Source organism: Macrobrachium nipponense, chromosome 13 (genome assembly GCF_015104395.2).
Source record: "Macrobrachium nipponense isolate FS-2020 chromosome 13, ASM1510439v2, whole genome shotgun sequence".
Classification (NCBI taxonomy): domain Eukaryota; kingdom Metazoa; phylum Arthropoda; class Malacostraca; order Decapoda; family Palaemonidae; genus Macrobrachium; species Macrobrachium nipponense.
In genome coordinates, this window is record NC_087206.1 from 13,163,343 (window position 1) to 13,185,842 (window position 22,500).

General features: G+C 36.7%; 1 protein-coding gene and 1 pseudogene across 2 annotated transcripts in view; one reads left to right on the plus strand and one right to left on the minus strand.

Annotated features, from left to right (window-relative positions):
- Positions 1–22,500, plus strand: part of LOC135225653 (caskin-1-like) — a 1,822,025-nt gene that overhangs the window by 713,242 nt on the left and 1,086,283 nt on the right. The window lies entirely within an intron of this gene.
- Positions 8,145–9,661, minus strand: LOC135225429 (uncharacterized; annotated as a pseudogene).

Here is a 22,500-nt window from a genome sequence, read left to right on the forward strand (position 1 = left end):
CACCTGACGGCTGACTTCTATTCTTAGCCTCAGGTGTCAGGAACACTGACTGGCACGTTAAAGGGTAGGGAGGACTTTGTTCTGGAAATGCAAGTGACCTGTGTTGCAGAAAAGATGAAATTCATAAACTTCAATAAAATCTATTAAACTGTGGACGACTGAACATTTATAATTTTGGTATGTAAAAGGATTATTCGGCTTCATATTCGTGTTTATATAATATATATCATATATATATATATAGATATATATATATATATATATATATATATATATATATATATATGTATATATATATATATAGATATATATATATATATATATATATATATATATATGTATGTATAGTATATACACACGCACACACACACCACACATATATATATATATATATATATATATATATATATATATATATATATATATATATATATATATACCCCATTCATTGCATGCCTTTTAGGCACTGAATAAAAACTGATATCTTGGGAAATATTTTGCATTCCTATAACTGAATATAAATTATGACTCAGTCCTAAACGGCGAAATATTTCGAATTCCTTTAACTGAATATAAATTATGACTCAGTCCTAAACGGCGAAATATTTTGAATTCCTTTAACTAAATGTAAATTATTACTCAGTTTCAGTTCTAAACGTTTTATCAGTGTGTTGTTTCATAGATCCTTAATTATATGTGGATTGTATTACAGTGAAAAATTTACTGAACATGACTATGAAACTTCAATTAGATATAAAACTCTTTTAGCGTGACTCGGTTCCTTGAGTAACTTTTCCAGAGGCATTCCCATTCTGTCTATTCAGTTATTGTATTCAGCATTTTGTTTTATACAACACTTAAAAAAGTTCAGAGGAATATTTTCCAAGACCATTGTATTATCCGGGCGTGTTTCATTAGATCAGAGGGAATACCTGTTTCTTGGCAACCATTTTCTTGCTTATTGTACCAGATCCTTTAAAGTGTTACTATATATATATATATTGTAACATAAAAAAAAAAAAATAATTTCTCTCTACGGTAAGGATTTACGAGGAGAATATATCAGGAAACAGTGACAACCCACTATAACTTAAAATGTACTTTAATAACAATTAGTAAGGAAATTAAAGTCACAACAGAACATTAAACAAATTACGACGCATTGCACAAAAGCAAGACTCGCCATACAGCACTTCATCAAGACTACTCATCACTAATCACTGCATTTTTACAGTATAATACCCAAGTCACAAAGCTTTACATCAACACAACATATAATTCACTGTAACATCAAAAAGTTAGTGGCAACCAACGTTACATCACACAAGAAAACGTCCAAATGGATAAACAATACATTACCATATATCCTCAAAACTTGATACACTATTATAATCACTTGTTTGTTTCAGCTCCAACGAAAATCGTCGTTTTGGGCCTTTATATACCAGACTCACGCTAGACATCCATGACCAAATATCATTGTTTCGGTACATTATCCTTGGCGACTACCGCCTACCGCCACGCCAAGCGCTACTGCCATCTGTTGTCTAGTGTACACTTTTTTTTCTATGCAAATATCAATTTTTCACCTTTCTGCATTTTACATTCAATAAATCAATATTCCTTTACATTCCCCCCCTTTTAACTCAGCGGCTCTCTCCTCAGTCCATTCTGAATTTTCACTCTTACAGTCTTAAACATAGCTACTTCCATTTAGCAACTGTCGGAGACTGCCACGTCGTTGGTAACATGCACTTTTCCTTTAAATAATCAACAGATCTAGAGAGAGAATCTGCAATGACATTTTCTTTGCCTGCTATATGGTGAATATTTAGTTTGAATGGTTGCAAAATTAAGACCATCTTAAAATTCTCTTATTGTTGTGCTTACATTTATTAATAAAGGTTAAAGGGTTATTATCAGTATATACGTCTATCTTTCAAAGTTACTGTTAAGCAAGTATATCTCAAAGTGCATTAAACTCAAAATTAAACTTAAAGCTTCTTTTTCAACAATACTGTAATTTAACTGGTGGCTATTATATTTCTTTGAAAAGTAAGATACAGGGTGTAAAACACCATTATGTTCCTGTAATAATACACTGCCAGCTCCTACTTCACTGGAGTCTACCTGTAACTTTAATGGTAGATTAAAGTCTGGGATTTCAGGACTGGCTTAGACATTAACATGAGCTTAAGTTTATTAAAGGCATCGTCACATTCCTTTGACCACACAAACTTCACATCCTTTTTCAGCAACTCTGTTAATGGGTAGGCTACATCTGAAAAGTTCTTACAAAATTTTCTGTAATACCCCACTGTTCCCAAAAACAAAAATTTCATCACTCCACGTCTTTAGATGTAGGGAGGGTCAAATCTTTATGACCTCAATATGACAATCAACAGGTTTCACTTGGCCACTTCCTATTTCAATGTCCTAAATATTGAACAGTAGTTTTACCAAATTCACATTTGGAAAGGTTTATCGTAACATTGAATTCTAATAACCTCTTAAAAACATCATATACTTTTTTAATGTGATCTTCCCAGGTTTCTCCAAACTATGATAATGTCATCCAAATAAACAAATACACCTTCGAGATCCTTCAAGATATAATTCATCTGACGTTGGAATGTCAGAGGTGCATTACATAAACCAAATGCATTACCTTATAATTATAAAGTCCATGGGTGTAACAAATGCAGCAATATCCCTGCTGTTTTTTGTCTAACTCAATTTGATAGTATCCTTTCAATAAATCAATTTTACTTAAAAAGGAAACTTTGCTACATTATCAATTATATCTTCTACTCTGGGCATAGGATATGAATCTTTTATAGTTACATTATTTACCTTTCGATAGTCTGTACACATTCTTGCACTTCCGTCAGGTTTGTCGACTAGAATACATGGGCTAGCCCATTCACTAGGCTTTCCTCTGCTAGTCCGGGTTTCAGTAAATAAGCAACTTCGGTCTTTAACTGTTTTGTTGTTGCCTCGGCGACATTCTGTATGGACGCTGACTTATTGGAGTCTCTTCTCTCAACCTGATTTTATGTTGTACTCTCGCTTTTATATCCTTTTAGGATGGTCTGAAATAGATCTGAAAAGTTTTTGAATTAGCACTTTAAAATCATGCTGCTGTTCATCAGATAAATGAATACATAACTTCCTAAATTTTTTCATCATCACTCAAATAATCTGTTTTTTAATCTAAGTTCAATTTCTTCTTCAACGTCTTTTTCATCATCCTCTTTTGCAATTGACAACACTCCACTGGATTCGTTTTACTTATTTAATTTGTTAATATGGAAAGTTTTAATTCTTTACCTCCGTCCTGTAGGAAATTGAATTCGATAATTAACATCACTTACTTTTTCCTTCACCGTGCAAGGTCCTATATATACTTCTGGTTAAAAACCTTACCAGCTGTAGGGCGGGGAGATACACTAGAACCTTATCTCCTATGTCGAGTTCACGTTTTTGCAGCCTTTTTGTCGTAATTTTCATTTTCATCTCTTCTTGTACTACTTTAAGATTCTCATGTGTCTATTTCCATATTTTCTTTTATTCTTCTTCATTTGTGAACGTGGCTAGAATCCTTCTCATCTGAAATCAACTGATTCTTTATCACCTCCATGGGTGACCTTACCTTATGGACATATACTAACTGAAAAGGAGAATAACCCAACGATGAATGTACGCTATCACGAACGGCAATAGCAACATGGTATGTAGACATCCCATTACCTTTTCATTTTCACAACAGTACGTTGCGAAGCATGGTTTTTGAGGTTCGATGAAATCGTTCGACCACTCCTTGGCTCTGTGGGTGATAAGGAGACGATAAACAATGCTTAATATTCTGACAGGCTAAAAATGATGTAAACTTTCTAGACGTAAAGTTGGTTCCTTGGTCGGTTTGAACTTCTTTTGGCAAACCTACCAGCGAGAAGAACTTGTTAAGCGCTTCAATTATCTTATCAGCACTCACTGTTCTTAAAGGAATAGCCTCTGGAAATCTGGTAGCACTACACATAATTGTCAGCAAATACTCGTTACCTTTGCTAGACCTAGGCAGAGGTCCCTACACAATCCAACCATCAAAAACCAGTTTCTCAAAGGGTTCTCCTGGAACTTCAATGGGTTTGCAATGGCATCACCTTAGGGTCATGTTGAGCTTTACCTACTTTTTGACATAAATCACAATATTTTACATATTCACTACAATCTTGGGTTTCCGCATCTTAGGCCCAAAAAAATAGCCTTAATAATTTATCATAAGTTTTGTTTATACCTAAATGACCAGAATAACTACAGTCATGAGCAATACCTAGAAACAAAATTCCTATAACTACTTGAATAACCACTTGTTCTACAACATCATTAACATTTCTACTCGTGAACTTCCTCATTAGGATTCCATCCAAAATTTAAAAAGTAACACTTGCCTTCCTTCTCGATATTTATATCAACAAGGGCATTATCTCTTATTACCTTCAAATTATCATCTTCAATTTGAGATTTAAACAAATCTTCCTTTTATTAACTTTCAGCATTCGCAAAGGAGTACTGACTTTACTTACTTGTAGTGTTTTCCGGACTATCTTTAAACAAGTTTTGTAAATCCAAACCGTCGTCATCATTTACCTTTCCTTCGGCACTCTACTTCTTGTAGTACTGCACAAGCAGGAAATAAGTTTGGAAATGTACATTCAACTTCTGTAATAAATGAAGAATTAAAGGGTTTATCTGTCAAAAATTGGATTACTGCTACCAAAAACTTTGTCTCCCACATACATCATTTCCAAGAATTAACTCTACTCCTGACACTGGGATTTCTCTCACCAAAGCAATTTTAACTATCCCGAAATTAACGGAGTTTCTAACCTTACTTCTACTAATGGAGCTGAAAATTCAGGTCCAAACCACGCAGAAGTACATACTCTCCAGTATCCTTCCACTGGTCATACTATTTCTTATCATTACAGACTGTACCGCTCCGGTATCTCTTAACCACCTTACTTTCCTTTTTCAACACAAGGAGGTGTAACCACCATCTCCCATAAAAGGGTCATACAATTCAGTACCTTTGGATGTGGACTTCTCTTCAGGTAATCTCACTCCATTTCCTTTTACAATATTCTCAATACAACCAACATTACTAACATTTTGAACATCATTGTTACCTATTTTGTAACCTATATTCCATCAACATCACATATATTATTACTGTCGATGCTATCGTTCAATACCTCTTACCTGGCCTAAGGGAGAAGCAAACAAGGATCTCTGTCACCACATGCTTGTGGTTGATTCAACAATGCAATGGTATTTTCAGGTTTTATGATCATCCTTAAAATGTACAGGTTTATCTTTAACTTTATTTACCACTTGAATTGGACGGTTTATTGTGCGATGTGGACAACTCCTACTGATGTTCCTGGTTTGCCACAACTGAAACATACAAAATCTCTAAAATTTTCGCCTATATTTTGGTAACTAGGTGTAAACTGATCATTTACACTGTATCCTGCTTGTCCAGCACTAACACTAGGACCAGAATTATATCGACTTGCCCCCGCTACCACCTCTATTAAAGGATTATTATAGACTCCACGAGATGATACCGTGAACTCGTAGTCTTACCTTGTGCCTTGTAATTTTGCTGCTCTTCCCAAACTCTGCTTCTTCCAATTTTAGGAGTGACATCAGTATTATATAGCTTATGGGTCAATGCATAATTATCAGACAATCTAGTGGCTTCATCCACATTATCTACATCACGTTCATCCAAATATGTTTTAATAAGTGGATTAATACCATCCTTGAACTGCTCAAGCAAGATAAGTTTCCTGAAGTTTACCGAAATCACCATTAAACTTCTCGGGCATTCATCCACCTATCATACCACCACAGGCGTTGTTCCCGTGCATACTCCATATGAGTACGACTGTCTCTTTTTATACCACGCTTTGAACTTCTCTCTATACCTCTCTGGCACCCATTCATAAGCTTTCAAAACTTCGGATTTAAACCCACTCATAATCCTTAGAATCATCTAAAGATAAGGCAGCAAATACTTCCCTAGCCTTTCCTCGAAAGGAGGTTTGAACCAACGTGCTCCATGACGTTCTCGGCCATTCACGCTGTTTCTGCCACTCTCAAATTGTAAAAAAAATGCATCCACTTCATTTTCAACAAAAATTGGTACACTTTTTACTGCATTGTCTATTCTAAAAGATTTTGGTATTTCTCTAGGACTTTTCTTCTACTTCAAGTTCTTCATCTCTAGCTCTATCCTCTTTTGCTCAACCTCTTTCTCAGCTTCTATCTTCTTTTTGCTCAGCCTCAATCTTCCTAACCTTTTCAGCTCTCTCATTTTGTAACTTCTTTAGTTCAACAGCTTTCTCATTCTCTAATCTAACTATTTGCAAATGAATCTGCATCTGCTCAACACTCATCCCTTCATAAAAAAGTTTGGACTTTTGTTTTTTTGGTTTAACCCTGCGTGACTTGGTTTTTTCACGTACGGCTTTGACACCTTCCTCTTCACTTGCACTACCCTCTGTATTATTTTCACTAGCGCTTTGCTGGCTATCAGTTTCTTCCTCTTCCCAACTCATTAGTAACAACCCTTCCTTATCAGACAAAATGCCTAAAGTCATTAGCGCCTCACTTACTTTATTTGAGATTTCTTGCTTCCTTGCAGATTCTGATACTTCTACATTATAGTACCTAGCTAGAACAATCCAGTCTATTGTTTTAGTTTTACCTTCTAACTTTTCACCACTAGGACTACGTATGAAATCTTCAAATCAAACATCTTTAATAACCTGCTCAAAATAACACAGCAAGACAAATATAGCACAACACTATCACCAACTCTCCCCCCTCTCTAAAGTACATGGAAGTACTGAAAAGCAATTAACAGTAGGGATACGTCAAGTTATGGTCGAATACGTTCGACATGAAGAAAGCAACAATTAATAAGGATACGTTTCGGGTTTCGTTCGATAGAATGAGTAAACAATGAGTATGGATATGTTTGAGTTTCGTTCGATAGAATGAGCAAAAACTGAGTAGGGATACGTTCGGGTTTCGTTTGACAGGCCCCCATGTAACATAAAAAAAATCCTCTCTCTACGTAAGGATTTACGCATGAGAATATATCAGGAAACAGTGACAACCCACTATAACTTAAAATGTACTTTAATAACAATTAGTAAGGAAATTAAAGTCACACAGAACATTAAACAAATTACGGACACATTGCACAAAAGCAAAGACTGCGCCATACAGCACTTCATTCAAGACTACTCCATCACTAATCACTGCATTTTACAGTATAATACCCAACCCCGTCACAAAGCTTTACATCAACACATATAATTCACTGTAACATCAAAAAGTTAGTGGCAACCAGTGTTGCCGCAAATTCCACACAGAGTGAGGAATGGTCGCTTAAGGAACAAATACTAACTCACCAAGTTTTTTATTTCTGCCTGTGGGAAACGTTTTTCTTTATTGGTTTAGAGTAATACTCAAAGAAAATTATGGGGCTACTATCACAAGATGAAAAAAATACACATATGTTTTTTGTTAATCTTTCACTCTCATACTGAAGATTTTATAACTTAATGAATTTATGGAGTCGATTTCACTATTAGTGGTAAATCAGTATTGACAGATGATTACCTATAGTTTATTACATAAAGATATGTCTTCAACATATGTGAAGATTCATTCTAATTACAAAAAAGTTATTGTTATGTAGTTTGGGAGAGAGATATGGAAAGACCAAAAGTTATTATAAAATATATTCCAACATAAATACAAAAGCAGACACAATATGATCAATTCAATTACAAAATATGTTGAAGGCAATAAAACATATATATATATATATATATATATATATATATATATATATATATATATATATATATATATACACCATATTATCATTTAATGTTTGCAAGGATGTCAAACATTGCAGGGGTAGGTTTAAATCTATAACAACAATCATTGTCCTTCACACCCTCAGACACAACGGTTACTGCTTGGAGAGCTGGTATCAACAACCTGTTCCTGGTGACTCTTGATTAAATTCAATTTATCAAAAAAATTTCTCTGCAGCTGTGTTTGTAGTCGGTAAAGCCAAGACCTGGAGTGCAAATTGTGAAAAATTATGAAACACATACATACCCTCGTTATCTATTATGCTACCAAGCTTTATGTAGAAGTCAGTTATAGTGCAATCTTTAATATCTTCTGGGATGTCGGTGGTATCTAAATTCCGCCACTCATTATCAAGAGCCTGCAAATCCCCCCCCATATATACGAGGTACAGATATGCAAAAGTCACGCAGAGTAGGAAGACAGCTCCTCGTCTTACTTTGCAACACCTTTTTTGGGTGCAAGAAGGATGCCATATGCCATAAATTGTTGTTGAGGTCAAATCTTTTCTTAAGTTGCTGACACATCCTTATGAAAAATTTCCTACATCTAGAGCGTACATCGTCTACCATTACCTTATCCTGCTTATACTCATCCATTTGCAGAAGACCATGAACCTCTGATCCCAAATATATCTGCTGAAGTGGCATGTGATTTACAGCTAAACTTGGATCGAAGGCTACAAGGTCGACCTTGTCCACAACATCACTGCGGCAAAAATATCTTAATAGAGTCTTGTAAAGCTGAATAATATGTTCATGAAGCAAATGAATGGTTGGAGCGTCTTGCTGAAACATAAGATTGAGTCTGTTAAATTTAGGAAGAATGAAATTTAAAAAGTTTAGGTATAGAAAGACGGATGGATCCCTTAAATTTTGAACAATGAATTCAACTGATTTTAGTCTTTCCTGCGCCTCAATTTTAGAAAAATAGAGCTTCAAAGCACTCCATTGTTCGACTACACGTTCAACTGCTGCGTGCAGCGATAACCATCGTGTAGCACATGGTGTAAAATTTTGTGTGGCTTTAGGTCAAGAAATGTTTGGGCAAGTTTCAGTTCATGCTTCCGTTTTGCACTATGGGCAAAGTGTGTATAAATATTTCTTACGAGATCTTCGCAATGCCTTGGTAAATATTTGACTGCTTCTGATGCACATAAATGAACACTATGACAAATACATTTGAAAATAGCTATCCCTGGAAATTCCTCCCTTAACCTACTGCTAATTGAATTGTTACCTCCCATAATATTCGCTGCTCCATCAGCAGCGAAGCCAACAAAATTTTCTAAAGGTATATTATAGGACTGCAAGGTATTCATGATCAATCTAAACAAGTTCTCCCCTGTTGATCCTACCATTTACGTCCATTTTCGTCATACTATTGATGAGTTGCAGAGTGCCTGTCTTGAAACTTTTCATGTCTTTGTCAAAAAATTTGACAACTATTGTCAGACATTTCGTCGTGCTAACGTCAGTACTTTCATCAATGAATAAGGGAGAAATTTGTTTTTTTCTCTTAGTCTACTGGCCAAGTCATTGTCATACACATACCTAGCGCTTTTGTTAACTCTGTGCATTTTGTTTTTTTCATGCACATTGCTTGAGCATGTCGGAGTCAGGAAACATAGCCATTGCATAGATTTACCATGTGGTCGACGATTGTGAATGGCAAATTATGTTCACCAGATGAAGCATACCATCAAAATCATTGCTAAAGCAACACTGTCCCTGCCATGCTGTAAAGGAACTCCATTGTCCTCTTGCTCCATCTGCTCTCTCCGTTGTGTAAGAGCTTCTTCATTTGCAGCATGAACCTGTGTGCGCTATTAATGAAAATCATAAAACATCAATATGGATGAGGTAAAAATCGGTAATAACAAACATTGTGTATAAAATCCAAGAAATAACAGCAATAATAAATACCAAGATTATATTGCAACCTCCCTCAAGAATGCATACAAACTGCACAAAATTTGTGCATCATATTTTAATTTTATGGATTTTGTAAACCAGTACGATTTTTGGAATATACATTGCCTTATGTCGCTTGATAGTTGTTAAGTCAGCATTAAATTCCTTGTGACAAGTACTGCATTTAGCTTTAGTTTCGTCATCTTCAACTCGAGCTAGCCAGGGTTTGAATTCCTCTTTGGTCAGCCATTCGTCCAGAAGTTTCCTTTTAGCTGCCATGCCAACCTGTTATTAGATATTGGTTTCCAAGAAAATCCGAATAAGCTTTATTACTTCTCTCTCTTTCTCTTTCAACAAACTAGAACATTCTTGATTCTGATTTAATAGAAAGCTTCAATGATTTGCAGACGACGCAATACGAGGAAAATGGATCTACATAGGTATTTATATCAACGAAATGAGTTATTTTTTTACATATTTATCATATATTCATTTTCAGTAAAAAAAAAAAAAAAAAAAACACTTAGGCTAGAACTAACCTTACACACGAGTAGCGTTGTATTTTGGTTTCAGCAAAATCTTGAAGCGGTTTCAAAGAGCCTCTGGATGGAAGACAAGTGTGTCTTCAAGTGACTTCGATGACTTGGTTAAGTTATATCATCAAGTTGTACTATTTCACTTACAGATTTAGGATGCATTAAGCAATACCAAATCTTTAAATATTTTTTTCTTTGAAGAGGAGGATAATAAAAAATAAGGTATATATGAACATTTTATTATAACTATTATATCTTCATCCTCCATGAGTCAGCATTTCTGTGATACGTAACTTTATATAACAAAATTTTTCATTTTGAGTGCAAGCATTATGGATACTAATGTACTAAGAATATACAGTATGACATTTACATAGGGAATGCACCTTGACAAGGCATGTGGAATTTTTGAGGAATATCTGTAGAATGTGTCTATGCTGTGTCCATATGGCGACAAACTGGCATCTAGAAAGCCACACTTCTTGCCAGATATGACTAGAAAACAGCAAAACGGCAACACTGGTGGCAACCAACGTTACATCACACAAGAAAACGTCCAAATGGATAAACAATACATTACCATATATTCCTCAAAACTTGATACACTATTATAATCACTTGTTTGTTTCAGCTCCAACGAAAATCGTCGTTTTGGGCCTTTATATACCAGACTCACGCTAGACATCCATGGACCAAATATCATTGTTCGGTACATTATCCTTGGCGACTACCGCCTACGCCAAGCGCTACTGCATCTGTTGTCTAGTGTACACACTTTTTTTCTATGCAAATATCAATTTTCAACCTTTTCTGCAATTTTACATTCAATAAATCAATATTCCTTTACTACATATATATATATATATATATATATATATATATATATATATATATATATATATATATATTCTTCTTTCTTTGATTAAGCAGGGTCTTCTTAACTCTCTTTCCAAACTTTTCAATTACTTTTGATTTGCAAATCGTAAAAGTAAACCTCTAACTGGAGAATGTTTCTTACACCCATTTTCAAATAGTTGTAAAGAAGTAGGTATTTCTTTAACTTGGCCTGTATTTTCTTTTTTAATCCATTGCAAATTGAACATTTTACGTGATTCCTCACTGCATTTTTTTTAACTTGCTTCTTATTTTCGAGGTTAAGAAATTTTTCTCGGCCCTTTGGGAGAAAAAGAATTTTTCCAAAGTACAAAGTACTGAGTCTGGCTTCGCTTACGTTACCAGTTGCTGCAGCAGTGAAGACCTATGTTGACATAAGGCTAGGGTATGTTAACAGTTTGAGGGAATCAGCAATACTCCATTTGCTGTGTTTAATAGCTTTCTCCAAGACCTCTGTGTTTTGGAATTTTCCATAATCTTCCATCTTTGAAGGAATGGGTTCTTTTAGCATTCCCCTTTGTTAAACCTACTTCTTATTTCTTCATTTTCATGAGGTCTCTTTCAGGACTGGCGAGTTAGTATCATTGCCTTCGCATTAAATATATTCTATACGGGTAGATGATCAACTGCAGGGGGTCGAAGCTGGTGTGAAAATGAACATAGGTGTAGAAACCTCATCTGTAAATATAAGCTGTAAAATTCAGGATCCCAACCTTCTTTCTTAAAAAAAAAAAAGTCCCCAGAACTCAGGAAATTTAGAGATATTACAGAAACATTTCAGGATGACAGACATGGGGACATAAAAAGAAAGAGGAGGAGGAGGAGGAGGAGGAGGAGGGAGCGAAGACTCACGACTCCCTCGGCTAACGTTTCTTATCGAAATGGCGTGTCTATAAAACTCAAATTACCGGCGTTCAAGCCCTTTGCCGTCCCATGAGCTGGGTTGTCCTTAACGGCCTGTCTAACCCCCCCCCCTCCCCCCCTACCCTTCCCCCGTCCACTCATTTACCATTCCCCCCCCCCCCCAACAACACAACACTATAACCCTCCCCGTGCACAATTTGAGTCATGAGGTTTGCTCCACGTCACATTCCTAAACGATTGGCTGTATTGCAGGAACACCATAAAATCCGGCGATATTATTTGCTGGGAGTCGGGACGAATTGTGAGTTTGCATGGCACATGGAATCTGTTGCTCTCGCATTTCATGCGGGTTTGTTGTCTTTGCGAAATGAATGTATGTGTGTTTGTGTCTGTGTTTGTGTGAATGTGCGTGTATGAGTGTGTGCTCCCTCGTAAATAATTAAATACGGCGGTCATTCTTTGTTTTACACGCCTTTTAAACAGTTTATTGGAAACGGAGATTTAGTGGCGTAATTATTCCTCTTCTTGTATAAACTTTCGAAATGTATTGTGACGCTTTTTTGCTTTCTTTTTATTCTAAACGATACTTTTTTTTTGGGGGGGGGGGGTTTTCCAATCCTTTGTTCCCATTAAATCTATTCGTTTTCAGTCAGATTCGAAATGTAATTCCTTGTTAAGTAATAATCGATGTAGATCAACATCTCCCTTACAGTTTTTCATCAACACGATTCGTATTTATATGGGTATTGATCAAATCTCCTTTAATCACTTATTGTAATCTAATTTGAGGTATTCTTGCTCCTATTCCCCGTACAAATCTTTGTTTGCATCAACGTAAGCTTTCACACGCATCTATTTTATCCCATCTCTCTCATCTCTCGTCTCCTCTCTCCGGTCCATCTCTCTCTCTCTCTCATCTCCTACTTATTTTTTTCTTTTTTAGTGAGAATCATGATCGTTCAGTTTTAAAGTTTTCAAACTTAAAATATATATTTTTTAAGATAACACCTTAAAAGCGGGATTATTATTATTATTATTATTATTATTATTATTATTATTATTATTATTATTATTATTATTGTTATTATTATTATTATTATTATTATGTTATTATTATTATTATTATTATGAAGGAGGCCTTCTCTGAGGGCAGTAGCATTGAATATTATAGCTGTTTCAACGGCATTTTATTTGTAGAGAAAATCTTCTCAATTCTTCTTATTGTCTGTTTCTGATCAGCATGTAGGTGGTATACCATGTTTCCTAAGGACTAAGGACATATAAAGATTGCAGTCGTTTATTTTTATATAAATTAATGCCGTTGAAACAGTAATATGATTATTATTATTATTATTATTATTATTATTATTATTATTATTATTATTATTATTATTATTATTATATCCGTAAAGTCAACTTACTCACACCAAAGAAGAGTAAAGCAAAGGAAAGAGGAGCAGTAAACAGGAGAATTATCCTTCCGTCACAAACACTCGCGTTATCATTTATTTCACGTCTACGTCGACTACAGCAGCTGAAGTTTTCGTACTCGTTTTTACGAGCCTGAAATTTCGACATTGGCTGGGGCCATTAACCAAAGGGGGGTTGGGGGGGGGGGGGGGGGGGAGGGGATGGGGGGATACTTGACGCATGTCGTGTGTAGTTATCAACGCACGAACGATGATAAACTTTTTTTTTTTTATAGTAATACAGGGACATTTTTACAGCCAGGGTATCTGGAATATTCGGCGCCTTGCCATGTTTAGTGTCTATAGTTTACCGTCGCCTTAACCACACTCACCTACTCACCGAAATCACCTTTTAACCCCCCCCCCCCCTCCTCTCAAATCTCTCTCTTCTATTCATAGATAGACGGATAGATAGATGGTTAAATATTTCTTTTTTTAATCGTACACACTTCCACTAGCCTCACCTTTCACCGCCCCACCCTCACTTTTTCCATATAGATAGATAGATAGATAGATAGTTATATATTAATTTTTTTTTAAATCTTAAAATCCTCCGTGATTCCCTCTTTTATTATGGTAGACTGATCTATAGATAGAAATGCACAAATTAATATGGTTTCGTCTCCTCTTACCTTCTCTGTATTAAACCACGCGTTCTATTTTTGTCGAAGTTTCCTCTACCTAATCTTTACCCTACTTTATTCTTTTTTTTTTCTCACTACCATTTACCTTTAATTTCCCTCCTCCTCCTCCTCCTCTCCTTACGTGGGCCAAAATGCCTCGTCTTTCTTTTCCCTTAAAGCCTTTTGTTCAATGGTTGGCTGGTTACATTAGATTAAGGGCCTGGCTATTCATGTTCCCAAAAGCTCGCTCTTTTCTCTCTCTCTCTCTCTCTCTCTCTCTCTGAGTGAGTGTGTATGTATGTAATTCCTTCCCCCACCTCTCTCTCTCTCTCTCTCTCTCTCTCTCTCTCTCTCTCTCCTTGCCTAAGTGGGTGAGGCCCACTCCCCACCAATCGATTCTATTATAATGCTAAGAAGCATCAGCTGCATGCTTAATTCAACGACGGAGACCCTCGCCAAGGTGCGGAGTATTTATGATAGCGCCTTCCGTTCGAGTTGCGTTTCTGCCGGGTATTTTCGTGTCTGGTTCCACAGAGGGGGGGAGGGGAGAGGGGGTGCGGGGCGGGGGGGGGGGCGGCGTGGAGAAGTGTGTGTGTGTGTACCTGACGCACATGTGCGATGTTTGGAAACATCTCGTGTTTTGTAGTAAATAAATGTACATGCTCTTGAATGTTTGTATGAATGTATTAATATAAATACACACATAAACAGATATAATTATGTTATATACACACACACACACACATATATATAAAAATTATTTAATATATAGATTCCCTACTATATATATATATATATTATATATATATAGAATATTATATATATAAAAATATATAATTTATATATGATATACATATATATATCTATATATCTATATATATATATATTATATATATATATATAATAGAGAGAGAGAGAGAAGAGAGAGAGAGAGAGAGAGAGAGAGAGAGAGAGAGAGAGAGAGAGAGAGGCCGTGTTATATAGCAACAACAGCTATAAACACACTGTACGTTATTATGTATATATTTTCTTCACTCACTCAGACAACGTCTATGAATTTCAAAGGTCGTAAAAACTGAGCACTGTTTTATTTCTCTTCTTGTATGTTTTCATAATTTATCTTTGAGCCATTAATATACTCTTATTTTCAGTCGTCCTCGTTGATGAAGGATTTATTTTTTTTTAAATAAACCATTCAACCTCTCATCCTTCTTTGCTCTGTCACAGGAGGTGGTTTTGTTTCGGGAATTTAACTAATGTTTACATCGCAATGGCTTTTGTTTACGACCTGACTACTCAAGATCACCTTCATTAAAAATAAGTTATTCGTGGAATCCCCCAAAAAACTCTTCAGTGACCTCTTCCCTTCCGTTGTCAAGATCTGGTATCTTGCCTTGGCAACGTGCGAGCATGTGGTTCAACGAACCATCCATTAAACTAGGCATTTTCAGATAGCAAGAAAGTATACTCATTATTACTATCAAAAAAACATATAAATTTAGTACCAAATAACTGTTGTTTGAAGTCTTATTTATATAATTCCATAGGCATTCTACTTGAATACAATTTCCTACTTTCATACTTACTCCCTTTAAGTTCTGCTCCCGAATAAGAAAAATATTTTATTTACGTACGGATTCTTTAAAGGGTTGTTTCGTACCATCAAAAGTTACAGCTACATTAACTGTGATTACTCACTGGACTCCGAGGAGCTTCAGTCACGCAATTTTTCACGATTTGTGTTCTGTGTAAGTAGTGAGGTAGGAAGAAAATCAGGGAGAATTTTGGAAGATATTTGACAACCGCCTCCTCCCCACCCCCTCCTCTCTCTCTCTCTCTCTCTCTCTCTCTCTCTCATTAGAAATCATGCCAATCTTTCTTTGCCTTTCATTGATGTATAACACCAGTCAAATAAAATGTTTATTGCATGCAAATTATTGCTATTATATCATTATTGTCCGAAGTATGACCAAGGCTACTGCTAAGCCATTCTCTCTCTCTCTCTCTCTCTCTCTCTCTCTCTCTCTCTCACACACACACACACACACACAGACACACACACTTCAATTTTGTCTCTCTCTCTCTCTCTCTGCTATTTAGCTCTATCCCTATCCATCTCTGTCCTTCTTCTTCTTCTTTTGCTTTTTCTTCTTCTTCTTCTTCAAAGAGGAGAATCCTTTCACTCTTTTGAAGCATTGTTGCCAGATAAAAGCGACTCCGAAATAGCGCCTCGGTAAAGAGGATCGGAGCCAGGGAAAGGAAGGAATGAAGGCAGGAAGGAAGCCATCCTCCTGTCATCGTGAGCTGGAAAGCATCGCCTCGTTCTCAGGTGTTTGTATAGAGTCGTGTATCGCTGCTTCCTGAAGCTTCTCCTTCTTTGGTTTTGACTGAAGGGCGTTAGCATTCAAAGGATTATTGTGGGGCGGAAACGAGAGAGAGAGAGAGAGAGAGAGAGAGAGAGAGAGAGAGAGAGATTCAAGTCAGGAAATTTAGGGTATCGTGTCAAAAAGGTATTCAGCAAAATATTCGTGTCCAAAGAACACGTTATTAAAATTGCATTTCTTCGAATTTTACTGATGAAAAACAAATATCGGCTCATTATGGGACCTATCAATCCTCTTCGTAGCATTAATGATAATAATAGACGATTTATAATAAAGCATGGAGTTAGAATGAAAATTGCTATTTGAAAATAATTAGATGAACATTACTCAGGTACATACATGTCAATACATTTTATCTACATGAAATTGAGTATGAAAATGTATATGTATTATGTGATAAAAGTGCAATAATAATTTTATGTGTAATATATCTCTCACAACAGTGGGGTAATTATGCATTTTATTGTTTAATCGCTTTTTGATACGGTATTAACGATTACACAAATTGACTGCAGTACATATACATATACATACATAGATACATATCATAATTTGTTCATATTTCATACAATTGGATACAAGGCTTCATAGTGACAAGCGTATCCAAAAAGCGCGAAGAATTAGAGAAATTAAGAAGGCATTGTGGCCATTAATGACGCACGCCCGCGCGCACACACACACACACACACACACATAAATATATATATATACATCTATATATATATCTATATATCAGCCATTTTCAACACATCGTATCTGGCGTAGTGTTTAATCATCACCTGACCCCAAAGTCTGCCTGTTCCCCCCCCCCCCCCCCCCTCCCCCCCTTCTCAACCATCACCCCCAGCTCTTACAAGGCGTCATTAAAATGGAAGCGGCAAATTCACTGTTTATAGATATGAGGTGGCAGGGGGCGAAAGATCCCAACTTTGGTGTGTTGCTTTGGTGGTTTGAGTCCAGTGGGCTTGTAGCATAAGGAAGAAAGTACCTTGTTACGTGTGATAGTTTGCCCAAAGAGTATTCATTTCCGTGACGGATGGGAATAAAGTCCCGTGGGCTAGTATACGGATTTTATTATTGCTGTAAAAAAAAAAAAATGCGTAATGAAGAAAAACAGTATATGTAAAATTTGTTTGTAATAGTTTCAGCTACATTTTGGGCTTTTATTACAATTATATTCTGTTTAAATTAACAGAGCTACTCTCAGTATTCTGTCATATAAGGCTTAGTGCATTTGATGAAAAACTTGAAGAAAATGACAAAGAGACTGTAAAACCTCAAAGGAAGTTCTCATAAATAAGAAAAATTGAGAATAACCTGAAGAGCTGTGAATTTTCTTAATACTAGACTGCGTAAGGACGATTTTTCTCCTGTAAAATTAAGAGAAACCAGATCAAAGGAAAATGACTGATCTCTTCTAGGGTAGGCTATATAGTATTGACATCTGTGGAGTCCTTCTTCTTTTCGGTCGTAGGGAATTTCGGTCTCTCGGAAAATGGTTTCACTTTGATACGTTTCCCCTGGCCTGAGAGTCTCGTTTATCCGCAAGTAAATACATCGTAAAGCTTATTGCAGAGTAGAATATTTACTAAGTGTCAACTCTCCGGCCTGGCAGATGTACAACAATCTTCTAAAACTGGAACAACAAATACGGTACAGGGTGTCCATAAAGTCCCAGTACCATTACAAGCAATAAATACTTTAATGGTGCTAGGATTTTATGGACACCCTGTATCTTCAAAAGAGGTCACTTTCTTTCGTCGTTCGTTGTGATGAAATATAAATCGAGTACAAAAGTATAAGGATATTACGAATAACGTGCAATAAACACACAGAGATGGTAGAAAAAGAAAGTGTATTTGTGTTTTTGTGTGTGTGTGTGAGAGTGAGAGTGAGAGAGAAAGGGAGTGAGGAGGGGGCGAGAAAACCACAGGAAAAGACCTCGTAAAGTGAGAAGGGGGGATAGTTAGCCATCACAGGCGTGTAAATGCCAGTAGGAGGTGCAAGTAATGTGTTCCCCAAAGAATCATTTCGTAACACAGGATTTTCCGTGGCCCGGGCTGATATATAACGCCTCTGTGAACATTTATCTGGCTACCCGGTGCCGCAGCAGAGCTGGGCTGAGAAAACGTAAACAAAACACACACACACACACACACACACACACACACACACACACACACACACCCCCATTGCCAGCCGCAGTCATAGAAGACGGTGAAATGGCATGACGCAACTTTCTTCTTCAGCAGACTCAGTGTCTGCTGACGAGTGAACGCATGTAAACGGAACCCATAAACGCTCTGGGCAGGATGTTTTACTGGCAAACAAAGAGGGGACTTCGAATTGGCCCCCCTAGCATCCAGGGTTCCCTATAGAAATAGTTTTATTGGTGACTTAATGGTAGGGTGCGTCTGAAAAGGCCTCGCTACATTGATGGTTATTTTTAATCTTTTTCTATTCTGTCTTCCATCAAAAGGAATATAGTATAGGGAAATGGGTTTAAAGCTTGAGGCGGCTTGAGTAAGCGTGACTTCCCGCGAGGTTTTATCCTATGAATTTGTTATTCGGTTACGTACTGCTGACGTGAAAAGGGAGACTTTCACTTATCTCTGTTACCATATAGAGCCATTTTCTTTTTGGAGGGATCAGGCAGCTCTTTGGAGGTGGCTCTTTGCATGACAAAGTTAGACGTCAAAAGAGCTGGATGTTGGAGAGCCACTGGGGCATACAGCCAATTACTAGATATTCATTTTATACATATACTAGCTGGGTATTACAAGATATTCATTTTATACATATACTAGCTGGGTATTACTAGATATTCATTTTATACATATACTAGCTGGGCAGGAACACTTAAATCAAATGACTAGGGAAAAGTCTGGTTAATCAGCCTCACCCAATATTCTAACATCTTGTAAAGCCACGTATATTTCTGGACTTAAATTATGCCTTAGAATGACAAAACGGCCTTCCTTTACTAATGAACCAAGTCTGTTCTCCCAGACTGGAAGAGCAGCAGCCTCATTTACTGATAAATGAGAAGACATATTTCATTTATCTTGTGCAAGTGCCTGCTTCTGCTCCCGGCACACTTCCTGCTATTATGTAGCGGCATTTGCCTGATTTAGTCTCCCGCAGGGGTCATCAATCTGCTGCCGCTTTTGGCGACCGTAACCTCGGAGTGAATTCTTGGTCCTGTCTCTCTCTCTTATCGGGAATTTTTATCCTCCGCTACGATCATCACCTTTAAATTGCAGGAAGAAAACCGTTTGGGAAATCTATTATTATTTATGGAATATATTTTGCTTTTCGATTTCGGTATTCAACTGCCTTTCTTTCGTAGAGTCGTCTTGCGTTTCATCTCTTGCTGTAGCCGTTGGATATTTACTTTTTATTGTGAATGTAAATCTTGTGAAATTTACTCTCTCTCTCTCTCTCTCTCTCTCTCTCTCTCTCGCCTCGATCTCGGCCCCTCTCTCTCTCTCTCTCTCTCTCTCTCTCTCTCTCTCTCTGGAATAACGAGAAAATTTCAAAATAAATTCCGAGCACCTACACACCAGATTGTAATACGTTTGTTAGATTTTCTTGTTAATCTATGACAACGCAACTCTTCCTTCCTAAAAACAATGTAACGTGATCAGCTACAACGTATAAGAGGAAAAAAGAAAAGGTAGCTTGTAAAACTCAGGGAGGGGTTGATTTTTAGAGGTCTACCAATCCACTTTTATAAGATTTGACCGCGCAGCCAATTGGCTTGCGAATTCAACGTCTTGAAATAGTATTTTAGCGTAAAAGACTTGATGTCGACTTGAGATTGGATGTCCATGATTCGGTGCGAACACGTGGAAAACCGAGAAGAAATGTTAAGTAGTATTGTTACAATTGTTTTGTTGACGGAGAGAGAGAGAGAGAGAGAGAGAGAGAGAGAGGAGAGAGAGAGAGAAGCTAGGCAAAAGCAATGGTAAAAGGAGAAAATGCAAACAGCAAAGCACCTTACAGTGTATTTATTTGTTATTCTTTGTATGTTATGTATTGTGTTACTGATTACTTAATCTGTCTTGTGAGTGCTACAAAGTCGTTCTTGGTTACTTTTGCAAGTCAGTGAAAATGTCCTAAAAGGGAAATTTTAAATTTTGACTTATAAACATTTCTGGAAATAAGTTACTGTTTTTAAATCCGGACCAAAGTCCACTGGAATATTTTCCTGCATGGTATAAATAAAGCGTTCGAATATAAGCTTATTATAAATAATAAAAATAAAAGTTCTAAAACAATAAACTTAACAATAAATTTAGGTATCCAAATCTCATCAGTAAATTTAGTTCTCCAAACGTAAGCCACAACATTTTCGCTGTGCCGATAAAAAAAAAAAAAAAAATTCGTTCCCAGTTGCGCATTTCCTGAAACTGTTGTATTTTCTAAGCACCTGAGAAATGTTAAGCTTTAATATGTTCGTTCTTAAAGCGGAGGTACCCTTTCTAACTGCCGTCCTTTAACGCTGGGTATAGCGAGCCTACGACGTGTGTGTGTCTTTTTTTTTTTTTTTGATACCTACGAAATAAAAGTAGGGACAGAATTTTGAGAACGTGCGGCACGGAGCGTAATTAAATTTCATTTAGATATATTTTTTTTAATGTTCAGACACGTATAGTGCTCTACTCTCATTAGCTGTCATAAGCTGGCAGGTAGGTGCTCATTATGAAAGCGGAGCTTCTCTGTCTCAGGTGCTAGTATGACGGTAATTGGGGTTGTGTGTGTATGTTTTTTTTAATGCCAACTAATTGAATTATTACTGAATTTTCATAATAATTCATATCTCGAAAGCTTTGCGTTTTTTTTTTTTAATGCTTAAGTATCATTTTCATGGCATAAACTTTGTTTCTTCATAGTTGTATATTTCAAAATACTGAAAGACGTAACAAAAGTAGATAGACCGTAACCTGTTAGGTTAAACGAAAACCAGACAAGAAATAATGGACGGAAACTAGAGCTGAATAGATACAACACATCCCATTGTGAGAACTTCTTCACATACAAGATATGTGACACATGGAATAAACTGCCACCCGAAGTTGTAAACAGCAACAGTTGGAAGAGCTGCAAAGAAAGCTAGACAAAATCATTAGGAGGACACTGTGAATGAACAGTAAAACCTGCTCTTACAGATAAGTGAGCACACGATGTCTCCCCGGATAGACTAACATCTTAATCCTTGTAACTCCTTGTACTCTCCTTACGTTCAAGGTATAGTCTGCGGGCGTCTTCCTATCACCAGACACACAACAATTCTTCATTGCCTGACACACAAGCGTCTTTCTTTTGCAAAAAAAAAAAAAAAAAAAAAAAAAATACGAGTGCCTTTCATTCGTTCAACGTACAAGCGTCTTTCTTCCGCCTGTCTTCCCAGCATTCTTTCCGCTACGTAAAAGATCGAAGAGAGAGAGAGAGAGAGAGAGAGAGAGAGAGAGAGAGACCCATTCTTGCGCCAAAGGCTCCATGAACTTAGCGAAATAAACGAGGGAATTGGCGTGGAGATAATCGGGATTGGGTTACGGATGTCGTCATAAAATTGCCAAATATTGGACCGCAGCGCCATCGCTTCCGGCTCATGAATCCCTTGCCGAAAAGGGAGGGGTTTGACGTGACCGCATGGTCGATCGGGCTGCGCTCGATCTTAATGAAAACGAGCTTTATGGCCTCTCTCTTTTTTCCTTCTTCTTCTTCTTCTTCTTCTTCTTCTTCTTCTTCTTCTCCTGAAACCCTTACTGGGCCTTTGGAAACCACTGAGCTTTATGTCACTTGGAAATCAATGGAGCTTCCAGCAGAGTCCTGCAGTTTATTGTTGTGTGTAC